A 9,861-nucleotide genomic window follows, 5' to 3' on the forward strand; every position below is an offset into this window, starting at 1 on the left:
GAGATTCGCAAAATTCGCCCATGCTTAGTTGTAAGCCTGCAGCCCACAGGGAGTTGGTTTGTTCCTCTCACACATGTAAATGGGTAAGCATTCAAGTGCACACACCTGCCTACGTCCACAGACCCTCGTGCACACACACTTTTGTCAACAAGCTTTTTCGCAATTAAGAGTATCAGGGACCCATGTTGAAATACAAAAGCAGCACACCACGTGACGGCCATCACATAGAGTCCAGCAGCAAATGGGAAACGTTTAACTAGCCGTGGTCCTATTACTTGCGCTCTACCTGTGGAACAACTGCTGGATGAGTCCTGCTGGAGAATATTGAACCTACAACAAGTCTGAGGTAAATAAGAATTCCACAGGAATATAATCAAACAGGGACCTACAACCCTTCCGAGCCAGATAGGAGTCGAACCTACAATCTTCTGATCCGTAGTCAGACGCGTTATCCATTGCGCCACTGGCCCTATGTAGACTTACGCATCCTTTTGTCCTTAAGTGAGCTAGAAAGTGTGTGTGTGTGTGTGTGTGTGAAGGCACAAGGAAACCCATCTGACCTCCTGGAAGTCTGTTCTGTGAGGTTTTCCCAAGTTTTACAAAGGACTTTAGGAGAAGGAAGCACCTAAAAGCTAGGCGAAATGGTCCTAGATCCAAGGAAATCTTTTAGATCAGGCTCAGTTTCTTAAATAGTTTGCATTAACATAATCAGTTCCAGGTCTGTGTGGGGCTGAGCTTGAGAACTCCTTAGTAAGTAGGCGTTTAAAAGAATAAGGGGTTTAATATTACAACACAGGCGAACATTCAGACACATTATCATAAGCTCACCTTGTCCAGGGATCCAAGCATGCTGCCTTTCCACTCTCAGAGCCCTTCACCTAACCTACTGTGCAGCTGTTTCACCTTTAATATCACTGTTCCACAGGCAGCGTGACGTCACAATGCTCCTTGTCTGTAGCCCGAACCAGGAGCCTTTGCAAACCTGGCATAATCTACATACTTACGGTGTGTTTAGTCTTGGACCACAAATGCAGTGAAGAATAATGGATTGCTACTCTTCATACATTTTTGACCATTGGCTCAGATTTGAATGCGTATTGGCCATCTGAGCATCTCTGCCAGGCCACCCTATGTCTAGAGACTGTAGATTTAGAGAGTTTATAAACATTGTCAGTTCATCAATAAAGTGTGCTCGCTTCGGCAGCACATATACTAAAATTGGAACGATACAGAGAAGATTAGCATGGCCCCTGCGCAAGGATGACACGCAAATTCGTGAAGCGTTCCATATTTTTAACAGCTTTCAGGAGAGAAATCTTTTTTGTTTTCAAGACTAATTGAAAAAATAAAGCAGGTCCCAGTGCTGTCCCCGTAATATGTATTTTTCAATTAGTCTCTCCTCAACATTTTTTATGTATTTGCTTTGCAGTAAAGAAGGTGCGCTCTATGTTCAGCTGCATTTAGCAAGGAAGCCTGCAGGACTTCTGGGACTTTTCTTTCTCTTTTTTAGCCTCACTGTCATTATTCTTCACCACCCCCAAATCTATACTGCTGCAGTGTTGTGTTGCTTTGTGGGAAGCAGGACAAAGAGAAGGGCAGGGCCTATGCAAATGAAGGCCTCAGGGATGTCTGGGAGTGCCTTTTTAGCAGTATTGTTAAAGTCCACCTTGCAACCGGATTGGTCGGGTAAGCTGAAAAACACCATGCCAGATTGGGCACCAGGTCTCTAGGCGCTTGGAGGACATATTGGGTCTACATCCCTCAGTTTCTGAGGTCCAAGAAATGTTCACCCTCTACCCTAATAGAGAGGTCTTGGCCGATCGTGGCTGAGAGGGGAAGAAGGTAGCAGTGCAAGATGCTTATGGTCCTTCTCTAATAATAGACCAACTTTCTCTCTCTCCTTACCTGTGGTTCTGCCTGGCTACTGGGGCTACCAGTTGTAAGCCTGCAGCCCACAGGGAGTTGGTTTGTTCCTCTCACACATGTAAATGGGTAAGCATTCAAGTGCACACACCTGCCTACGTCCACAGACCCTCGCGCACACACACTTTTGTCAACAAGCTTTTTCGCAATTAAGAGTATCAGGGACCCGTGTTGAAATACAAAAGCAGCACACCACGTGACGGCCATCACATAGAGTCCAGCAGCAAATGGGAAACGTTTAACTAGCCGTGGTCCTATTACTTGCGCTCTACCGTGGAACAACTGCTGGATGAGTCCTGCTGGATCATATTGAACCTACAACAAGTCTGAGGTAAATAAGAATTCCACAGGAATATAATCAAACAGGGACCTACAACCCTTCCAAGCCAGATAGGAGTCGAACCTACAATCTTCTGATCCGTAGTCAGACGCGTTCTCCATTGCGCCACTGGCCCTATGTAGACTTGCGCATCCTTTTGTCCTTAAGTGGGCTAGAAAGTGTGTGTGTGTGTGTGTGTGAAGGCACAAGGAAACCCATCTGACCTCCTGGAAGTCTATTCTGTGAGGTTTTCCCAAGTTTTACAAAGGACTTTAGGAGAAGGAAGCACCTAAAAGCTAGGCGAAATGGTCCTAGATCCAACGAAATCTTTTAGATCAGGCTCAGTTTCTTAAATAGTTTGCATTAACATAATCAGTTCCAGGTCTGTGTGGGGCTGAGCTTGAGAACTCCTTAGTAAGTAGGCGTTTAAAAGAATAAGGGGTTTAATATTACAACACAGGCCAACATTCAGACACATTATCATAAGCTCACCTTTGTTCAGGGATCCAAGCATGCTGCCTTTCCACTCTCAGAGCCCTTCACCTAACCTACTGTGCAGCTGTTTCACCTTTAATATCACTGTTCCACAGGCAGCGTGACGTCACAATGCTCCTTGTCTGTAGCCCGAACCAGGAGCCTTTGCAAACCTGGCATAATCTACATACTTACGGTGTGTTTAGTCTTAGACCACAAATGCAGTGAAGAATAATGGATTGCTACTCTTCATACATTTTTGACCATTGGCTCAGATTTGAATGCGTATTGGCCATCTGAGCATCTCTGCCAGGCCACCCTATGTCTAGAGACTGTAGATTTAGAGAGTTTATAAACATTGTCAGTTCATCAATAAAGTGTGCTCGCTTCGGCAGCACATATACTAAAATTGGAACGATACAGAGAAGATTAGCATGGCCCCTGCGCAAGGATGACACGCAAATTTGTGAAGCGTTCCATATTTTTAACAGCTTTTAGGAGAGAAATCTTTTTTGTTTTCAAGACTAATTGAAAAAATAAAGCAGGTCCCAGTGCTGTCCCCGTAATATGTATTTTTCAATTAGTCTCTCCTCAACATTTTTAATGTATTTGCTTTGCAGTAAAGAAGGTGCGCTCTATGTTCAGCTGCATTTAGCAAGGAAGCCTGCAGGACTTCTGGGACTTTTCTTTCTCTTTTTTAGCCTCACTGTCATTATTCTTCACCACCCCCAAATCTATACTGCTGCAGTGTTGTGTTGCTTTGTGGGAAGCAGGACAAAGAGAAGGGCAGGGCCTATGCAAATGAAGGCCTCAGGGATGTCTGGGAGTGCCTTTTTAGCAGTATTGTTAAAGTCCACCTTGCAACCGGATTGGTCGGGTAAGCTGAAAAACACCATGCCAGATTGGGCACCAGGTCTCTAGGCGCTTGGAGGACATATTGGGTCTACATCCCTCAGTTTCTGAGGTCCAAGAAATGTTCACCCTCTACCCTAATACAGAGGTCTTGGCCGATAGTGGCTGAGAGGGGAAGAGGGTAGCAGTGCAAGATGCTTATGGTCCTTCTCTAATAATAGACCAGGTTTCTCTCTCTCCTTACCTGTGGTTCTGCCTGGCTACTGGGGCTACCAGTTGTAAGCCTGCAGCCCACAGGGAGTTGGTTTGTTCCTCTCACACATGTAAATGGGTAAGCATTCAAGTGCACACACCTGCCTACGTCCACAGACCCTCGCGCACACACACTTTTGTCAACAAGCTTTTTCGCAATTAAGAGTATCAGGGACCCATGTTGAAATACAAAAGCAGCACACCACGTGACGGCCATCACATAGAGTCCAGCAGCAAATGGGAAACGTTTAACTAGCCGTGGTCCTATCACTTGCGCTCTACCGTGGAACAACTGCTGGATGAGTCCTGCTGGAGAATATTGAACCTACAACAAGTCTGAGGTAAATAAGAATTCCACAGGAATATAATCAAACAGGGACCTACAACCCTTCCGAGCCAGATAGGAGTCGAACCTACAATCTTCTGATCCGTAGTCAGACGCGTTATCCATTGCGCCACTGGCCCTATGTAGACTTATGCATCCTTTTGTCCTTAAGTGGGCTAGAAAGTGTGTGTGTGTATGTGTGTGTGAAGGCACAAGGAAACCCATCTGACCTCCTGGAAGTCTGTTCTGTGAGGTTTTCCCAAGTTTTACAAAGGACTTTAGGAGAAGGAAGCACCTAAAAGCTAGGCGAAATGGTCCTAGATCCAAGGAAATCTTTTAGATCAGGCTCAGTTTCTTAAATAGTTTGCATTAACATAATCAGTTCCAGGTCTGTGTGGGGCTGAGCTTGAGAACTCCTTAGTAAGTAGGCGTTTAAAAGAATAAGGGGTTTAATATTACAACACAGGCAAACATTCAGACACATTATCATAAGCTCACCTTGTCCAGGGATCCAAGCATGCTGCCTTTCCACTCTCAGAGCCCTTCACCTAACCTACTGTGCAGCTGTTTCACCTTTAATATCACTGTTCCACAGGCAGCGTGACGTCACAATGCTCCTTGTCTGTAGCCCGAACCAGGAGCCTTTGCAAACCTGGCATAATCTACATACTTATGGTGTGTTTAGTCTTGGACCACAAATGCAGTGAAGAATAATGGATTGCTACTCTTCACACATTTTTGACCATTGGCTCAGATTTGAATGCGTATTGGCCATCTGAGCATCTCTGCCAGGCCACCCTATGTCTAGAGACTGTAGATTTAGAGAGTTTATAAACATTGTCAGTTCATCAATAAAGTGTGCTCGCTTCGGCAGCACATATACTAAAATTGGAACGATACAGAGAAGATTAGCATGGCCCCTGCGCAAGGATGACACGCAAATTCGTGAAGCGTTCCATATTTTTAACAGCTTTTAGGAGAGAAATCTTTTTTGTTTTCAAGACTAATTGAAAAAATAAAGCAGGTCCCAGTGCTGTCCCCGTAATATGTATTTTTCAATTAGTCTCTCCTCAACATTTTTAATGTATTTGCTTTGCAGTAAAGAAGGTGCGCTCTATGTTCAGCTGCATTTAGCAAGGAAGCCTGCAGGACTTCTGGGACTTTTCTTTCTCTTTTTTAGCCTCACTGTCATTATTCTTCACCACCCCTAAATCTATACTGCTGCAGTGTTGTGTTGCTTTGTGGGAAGCAGGACAAAGAGAAGGGCAGGGCCTATGCAAATGAAGGCCTCAGGGATGTCTGGGAGTGCCTTTTTAGCAGTATTGTTAAAGTCCACCTTGCAACCGGATTGGTCGGGTAAGCTGAAAAACACCATGCCAGATTGGGCACCACGTCTCTAGGCGCTTGGAGGACATATTGGGTCTACATCCCTCAGTTTCTGAGGTCCAAGAAATGCTCAACCTCTACCCTAATAGAGAGGTCTTGGCCGATAGTGGCTGAGAGGGGAAGAAGGTAGCAGTGCAAGATGCTTATGGTCCTTCTCTAATAATAGACCAACTTTCTCTCTCTCCTTACCTGTGGTTCTGCCTGGCTACTGGGGCTACCAGTTGTAAGCCTGCAGCCCACAGGGAGTTGGTTTGTTCCTCTCACACATGTAAATGGGTAAGCATTCAAGTGCACACACCTGCCTACGTCCACAGACCCTCGCGCACACACACTTTTGTCAACAAGCTTTTTCGCAATTAAGAGTATCAGGGACCCATGTTGAAATACAAAAGCAGCACACCACGTGACGGCCATCACATAGAGTCCAGCAGCAAATGGGAAACGTTTAACTAGCCGTGGTCCTATTACTTGTGCTCTACCGTGGAACAACTGCTGGATGAGTCCTGCTGGAGAATATTGAACCTACAACAAGTCTGAGGTAAATAAGAATTCCACAGGAATATAATCAAACAGGGACCTACAACCCTTCCGAGCCAGATAGGAGTCGAACCTACAATCTTCTGATCCGTAGTCAGACGCGTTATTCATTGCGCCACTGGCCCTATGTAGACTTACGCATCCTTTTGTCCTTAAGTGGGCTAGAAAGTGTGTGTGTGTGTGTGTGTGTGAAGGCACAAGGAAACCCATCTGACCTCCTGGAAGTCTGTTCTGTGAGGTTTTCCCAAGTTTTACAAAGGACTTTAGGAGAAGGAAGCACCTAAAAGCTATGCGAAATGGTCCTAGATCCAAGGAAATCTTTTAGATCAGGCTCAGTTTCTTAAATAGTTTGCATTAACATAATCAGTTCCAGGTCTGTGTGGGGCTGAGCTTGAGAACTCCTTAGTAAGTAGGTGTTTAAAAGAATAAGGGGTTTAATATTACAACACAGGCGAACATTCAGACCCATTATCATAAGCTCACCTTGTCCAGGGATCCAAGCATGCTGCCTTTCCACTCTCAGAGCCCTTCACCTAACCTACTGTGCAGCTGTTTCACCTTTAATATCACTGTTCCACAGGCAGCGTGACGTCACAATGCTCCTTGTCTGTAGCCCGAACCAGGAGCCTTTGCAAACCTGGCATAATCTACATACTTACGGTGTGTTTAGTCTTGGACCACAAATGCAGTGAAGAATAATGGATTGCTACTCTTCATACATTTTTGACCATTGGCTCAGATTTGAATGCGTATTGGCCATCTGAGCATCTCTGCCAGGCCACCCTATGTCTAGAGACTGTAGATTTAGAGAGTTTATAAACATTGTCAGTTCATCAATAAAGTGTGCTCGCTTCGGCAGCACATATACTAAAATTGGAACGATACAGAGAAGATTAGCATGGCCCCTGCGCAAGGATGACACGCAAATTCGTGAAGCGTTCCATATTTTTAACAGCTTTTAGGAGAGAAATCTTTTTTGTTTTCAAGACTAATTGAAAAAATAAAGCAGGTCCCAGTGCTGTCCCCGTAATATGTATTTTTCAATTAGTCTCTCCTCAACATTTTTAATGTATTTGCTTTGCAGTAAAGAAGGTGCTTTCTATGTTCAGCTGCATTTAGCAAGGAAGCCTGCAGGACTTCTGGGACTTTTCTTTCTCTTTTTTAGCCTCACTGTCATTATTCTTCACCACCCCCAAATCTATACTGCTGCAGTGTTGTGTTGCTTTGTGGGAAGCAGGACAAAGAGAAGGGCAGGGCCTATGCAAATGAAGGCCTCAGGGATGTCTGGGAGTGCCTTTTTAGCAGTATTGTTAAAGTCCACCTTGCAACCGGATTGGTCGGGTAAGCTGAAAAACACCATGCCAGATTGGGCACCAGGTCTCTAGGCGCTTGGAGGACATATTGGGTCTACATCCCTCAGTTTCTGAGGTCCAAGAAATGTTCACCCTCTACCCTAATAGAGAGGTCTTGGCCGATAGTGGCTGAGAGGGGAAGAAGGTAGCAGTGCAAGATGCTTATGGTCCTTCTCTAATAATAGACCAACTTTCTCTCTCTCCTTACCTGTGGTTCTGCCTGGCTACTGGGGCTACCAGTTGTAAGCCTGCAGCCCACAGGGAGTTGGTTTGTTCCTCTCACACATGTAAATGGGTAAGCATTCAAGTGCACACACCTGCCTACGTCCACAGACCCTCGCGCACACACACTTTTGTCAACAAGCTTTTTCGCAATTAAGAGTATCAGGGACCCATGTTGAAATACAAAAGCAGCACACCACGTGACGGCCATCACATAGAGTCCAGCAGCAAATGGGAAACGTTTAACTAGCCGTGGTCCTATTACTTGCGCTCTACCGTGGAACAACTGCTGGATGAGTCCTGCTGGAGAATATTGAACCTACAACAAGTCTGAGGTAAATAAGAATTCCACAGGAATATAATCAAACAGGGACCTACAACCCTTCCGAGCCAGATAGGAGTCGAACCTACAATCTTCTGATCCGTAGTCAGACGCGTTATCCATTGCGCCACTGGCCCTATGTAGACTTACGCATCCTTTTGTCCGCAAGTGGGCTAGAAAGTGTGTGTGTGTGTGTGTGTGTGTGAAGGCACAAGGAAACCCATCTGACCTCCTGGAAGTCTGTTCTGTGAGGTTTTCCCAAGTTTTACAAAGGACTTTAGGAGAAGGAAGCACCTAAAAGCTAGGCGAAATGGTCCTAGATCCAAGGAAATCTTTTAAATCAGGCTCAGTTTCTTAAATAGTTTGCATTAACATAATCAGTTCCAGGTCTGTGTGGGGCTGAGCTTGAGAACTCCTTAGTAAGTAGGCATTTACAACAATAAGGGGTTTAATATTACAACACAAGTGAACATTCAGACACATTATCATAAGCTCACCTTGTCCAGGGACCCAAGCATGCTGCCTTTCCACTCTCAGAGCCCTTCACCTAACCTACTGTGCAGCTGTTTCACCTTTAATATCACTGTTCCACAGGCAGCGTGACGTCACAATGCTCCTTGTCTGTAGCCCGAACCAGGAGCCTTTGCAAACCTGGCATAATCTACATACTTACGGTGTGTTTAGTCTTGGACCACAAATGCAGTGAAGAATAATGGATTGCTACTCTTCATACATTTTTGACCATTGGCTCAGATTTGAATGCGTATTGGCCATCTGAGCATCTCTGCCAGGCCACCCTATGTCTAGAGACTATAGATTTAGAGAGTTTATAAACATTGTCAGTTCATCAATAAAGTGTGCTCGCTTCGGCAGCACATATACTAAAATTGGAACGATACAGAGAAGATTAGCATGGCCCCTGCGCAAGGATGACACGCAAATTCGTGAAGCGTTCCATATTTTTAACAGCTTTTAGGAGAGAAATCTTTTTTGTTTTCAAGACTAATTGAAAAAATAAAGCAGGTCCCAGTGCTGTCCCCGTGATATGTATTTTTCAATTAGTCTCTCCTCAACATTTTTAATGTATTTGCTTTGCAGTAAAGAAGGTGCGCTCTATGTTCAGCTGCATTTAGCAAGGAAGCCTGCAGGACTTCTGGGACTTTTCTTTCTCTTTTTTAGCCTCACTGTCATTATTCTTCACCACCCCCAAATCTATACTGCTGCAGTGTTGTGTTGCTTTGTGGGAAGCAGGACAAAGAGAAGGGCAGGGCCTATGCAAATGAAGGCCTCAGGGATGTCTGGGAGTGCCTTTTTAGCAGTATTGTTAAAGTCCACCTTGCAACCGGATTGGTCGGGTAAGCTGAAAAACACCATGCCAGATTGGGCACCAGGTCTCTAGGCGCTTGGAGGACATATTGGGTCTACATCCCTCAGTTTCTGAGGTCCAAGAAATGTTCACCCTCTACCCTAATAGAGAGGTCTTGGCCGATCGTGGCTGAGAGGGGAAGAAGGTAGCAGTGCAAGATGCTTATGGGCCTTCTCTAATAATGGACCAACTTTCTCTCTCTCCTTACCTGTGGTTCTGCCTGGCTACTGGGGCTACCAGTTGTAAGCCTGCAGCCCACAGGGAGTTGGTTTGTTCCTCTCACACATGTAAATGGGTAAGCATTCAAGTGCACACACCTGCCTACGTCCACAGACCCTCGCGCACACACACTTTTGTCAACAAGCTTTTTCGCAATTAAGAGTATCAGGGACCCATCTTGAAATACAAAAGCAGCACACCACGTGACGGCCATCACATAGAGTCCAGCAGCAAATGGGAAACGTTTAACTAGCTGTGGTCCTATTACTTGCGCTCTACCGTGGAACAACTGCTGGATGAGTCCTGCTGGAG

General features: G+C 45.2%; 8 non-coding genes across 8 annotated transcripts; 5 read left to right on the plus strand and 3 right to left on the minus strand.

The window, feature by feature from the left end:
* Positions 1-397: 397 nt before the first annotated feature.
* TRNAR-ACG (transfer RNA arginine (anticodon ACG)) lies at positions 398-470 on the minus strand. The gene has a single exon. It is a non-coding gene; the product is annotated as a tRNA-Arg (tRNA).
* Positions 471-1,188: 718 nt separating this feature from the next.
* Positions 1,189-1,295, plus strand: LOC147705673 (U6 spliceosomal RNA). Its single transcript, XR_015298188.1, has one exon. It is a non-coding gene; the product is annotated as a U6 spliceosomal RNA (small nuclear RNA).
* Positions 1,296-3,095: 1,800 nt separating this feature from the next.
* Positions 3,096-3,202, plus strand: LOC147705674 (U6 spliceosomal RNA). Its single transcript, XR_015298272.1, has one exon. It is a non-coding gene; the product is annotated as a U6 spliceosomal RNA (small nuclear RNA).
* A 1,010-nt stretch (positions 3,203-4,212) lies between these two features.
* Positions 4,213-4,285, minus strand: TRNAR-ACG (transfer RNA arginine (anticodon ACG)). Its single transcript has one exon. It is a non-coding gene; the product is annotated as a tRNA-Arg (tRNA).
* A 718-nt stretch (positions 4,286-5,003) lies between these two features.
* On the plus strand, positions 5,004-5,110 carry LOC147705676 (U6 spliceosomal RNA). Its single transcript, XR_015298189.1, has one exon. It is a non-coding gene; the product is annotated as a U6 spliceosomal RNA (small nuclear RNA).
* Positions 5,111-6,911: 1,801 nt separating this feature from the next.
* On the plus strand, positions 6,912-7,018 carry LOC147705677 (U6 spliceosomal RNA). The gene has a single exon (XR_015298191.1). It is a non-coding gene; the product is annotated as a U6 spliceosomal RNA (small nuclear RNA).
* Positions 7,019-8,028: 1,010 nt separating this feature from the next.
* On the minus strand, positions 8,029-8,101 carry TRNAR-ACG (transfer RNA arginine (anticodon ACG)). The gene has a single exon. It is a non-coding gene; the product is annotated as a tRNA-Arg (tRNA).
* Positions 8,102-8,821: 720 nt separating this feature from the next.
* LOC147705679 (U6 spliceosomal RNA) lies at positions 8,822-8,928 on the plus strand. Its single transcript, XR_015298192.1, has one exon. It is a non-coding gene; the product is annotated as a U6 spliceosomal RNA (small nuclear RNA).
* The last annotated feature ends 933 nt before the right edge of the window (positions 8,929-9,861 follow it).

This window comes from Lissotriton vulgaris, chromosome 7, assembly GCF_964263255.1.
Source record: "Lissotriton vulgaris chromosome 7, aLisVul1.2, whole genome shotgun sequence".
In the NCBI taxonomy this organism is placed as follows: Eukaryota; Metazoa; Chordata; class Amphibia; order Caudata; family Salamandridae; genus Lissotriton; species Lissotriton vulgaris.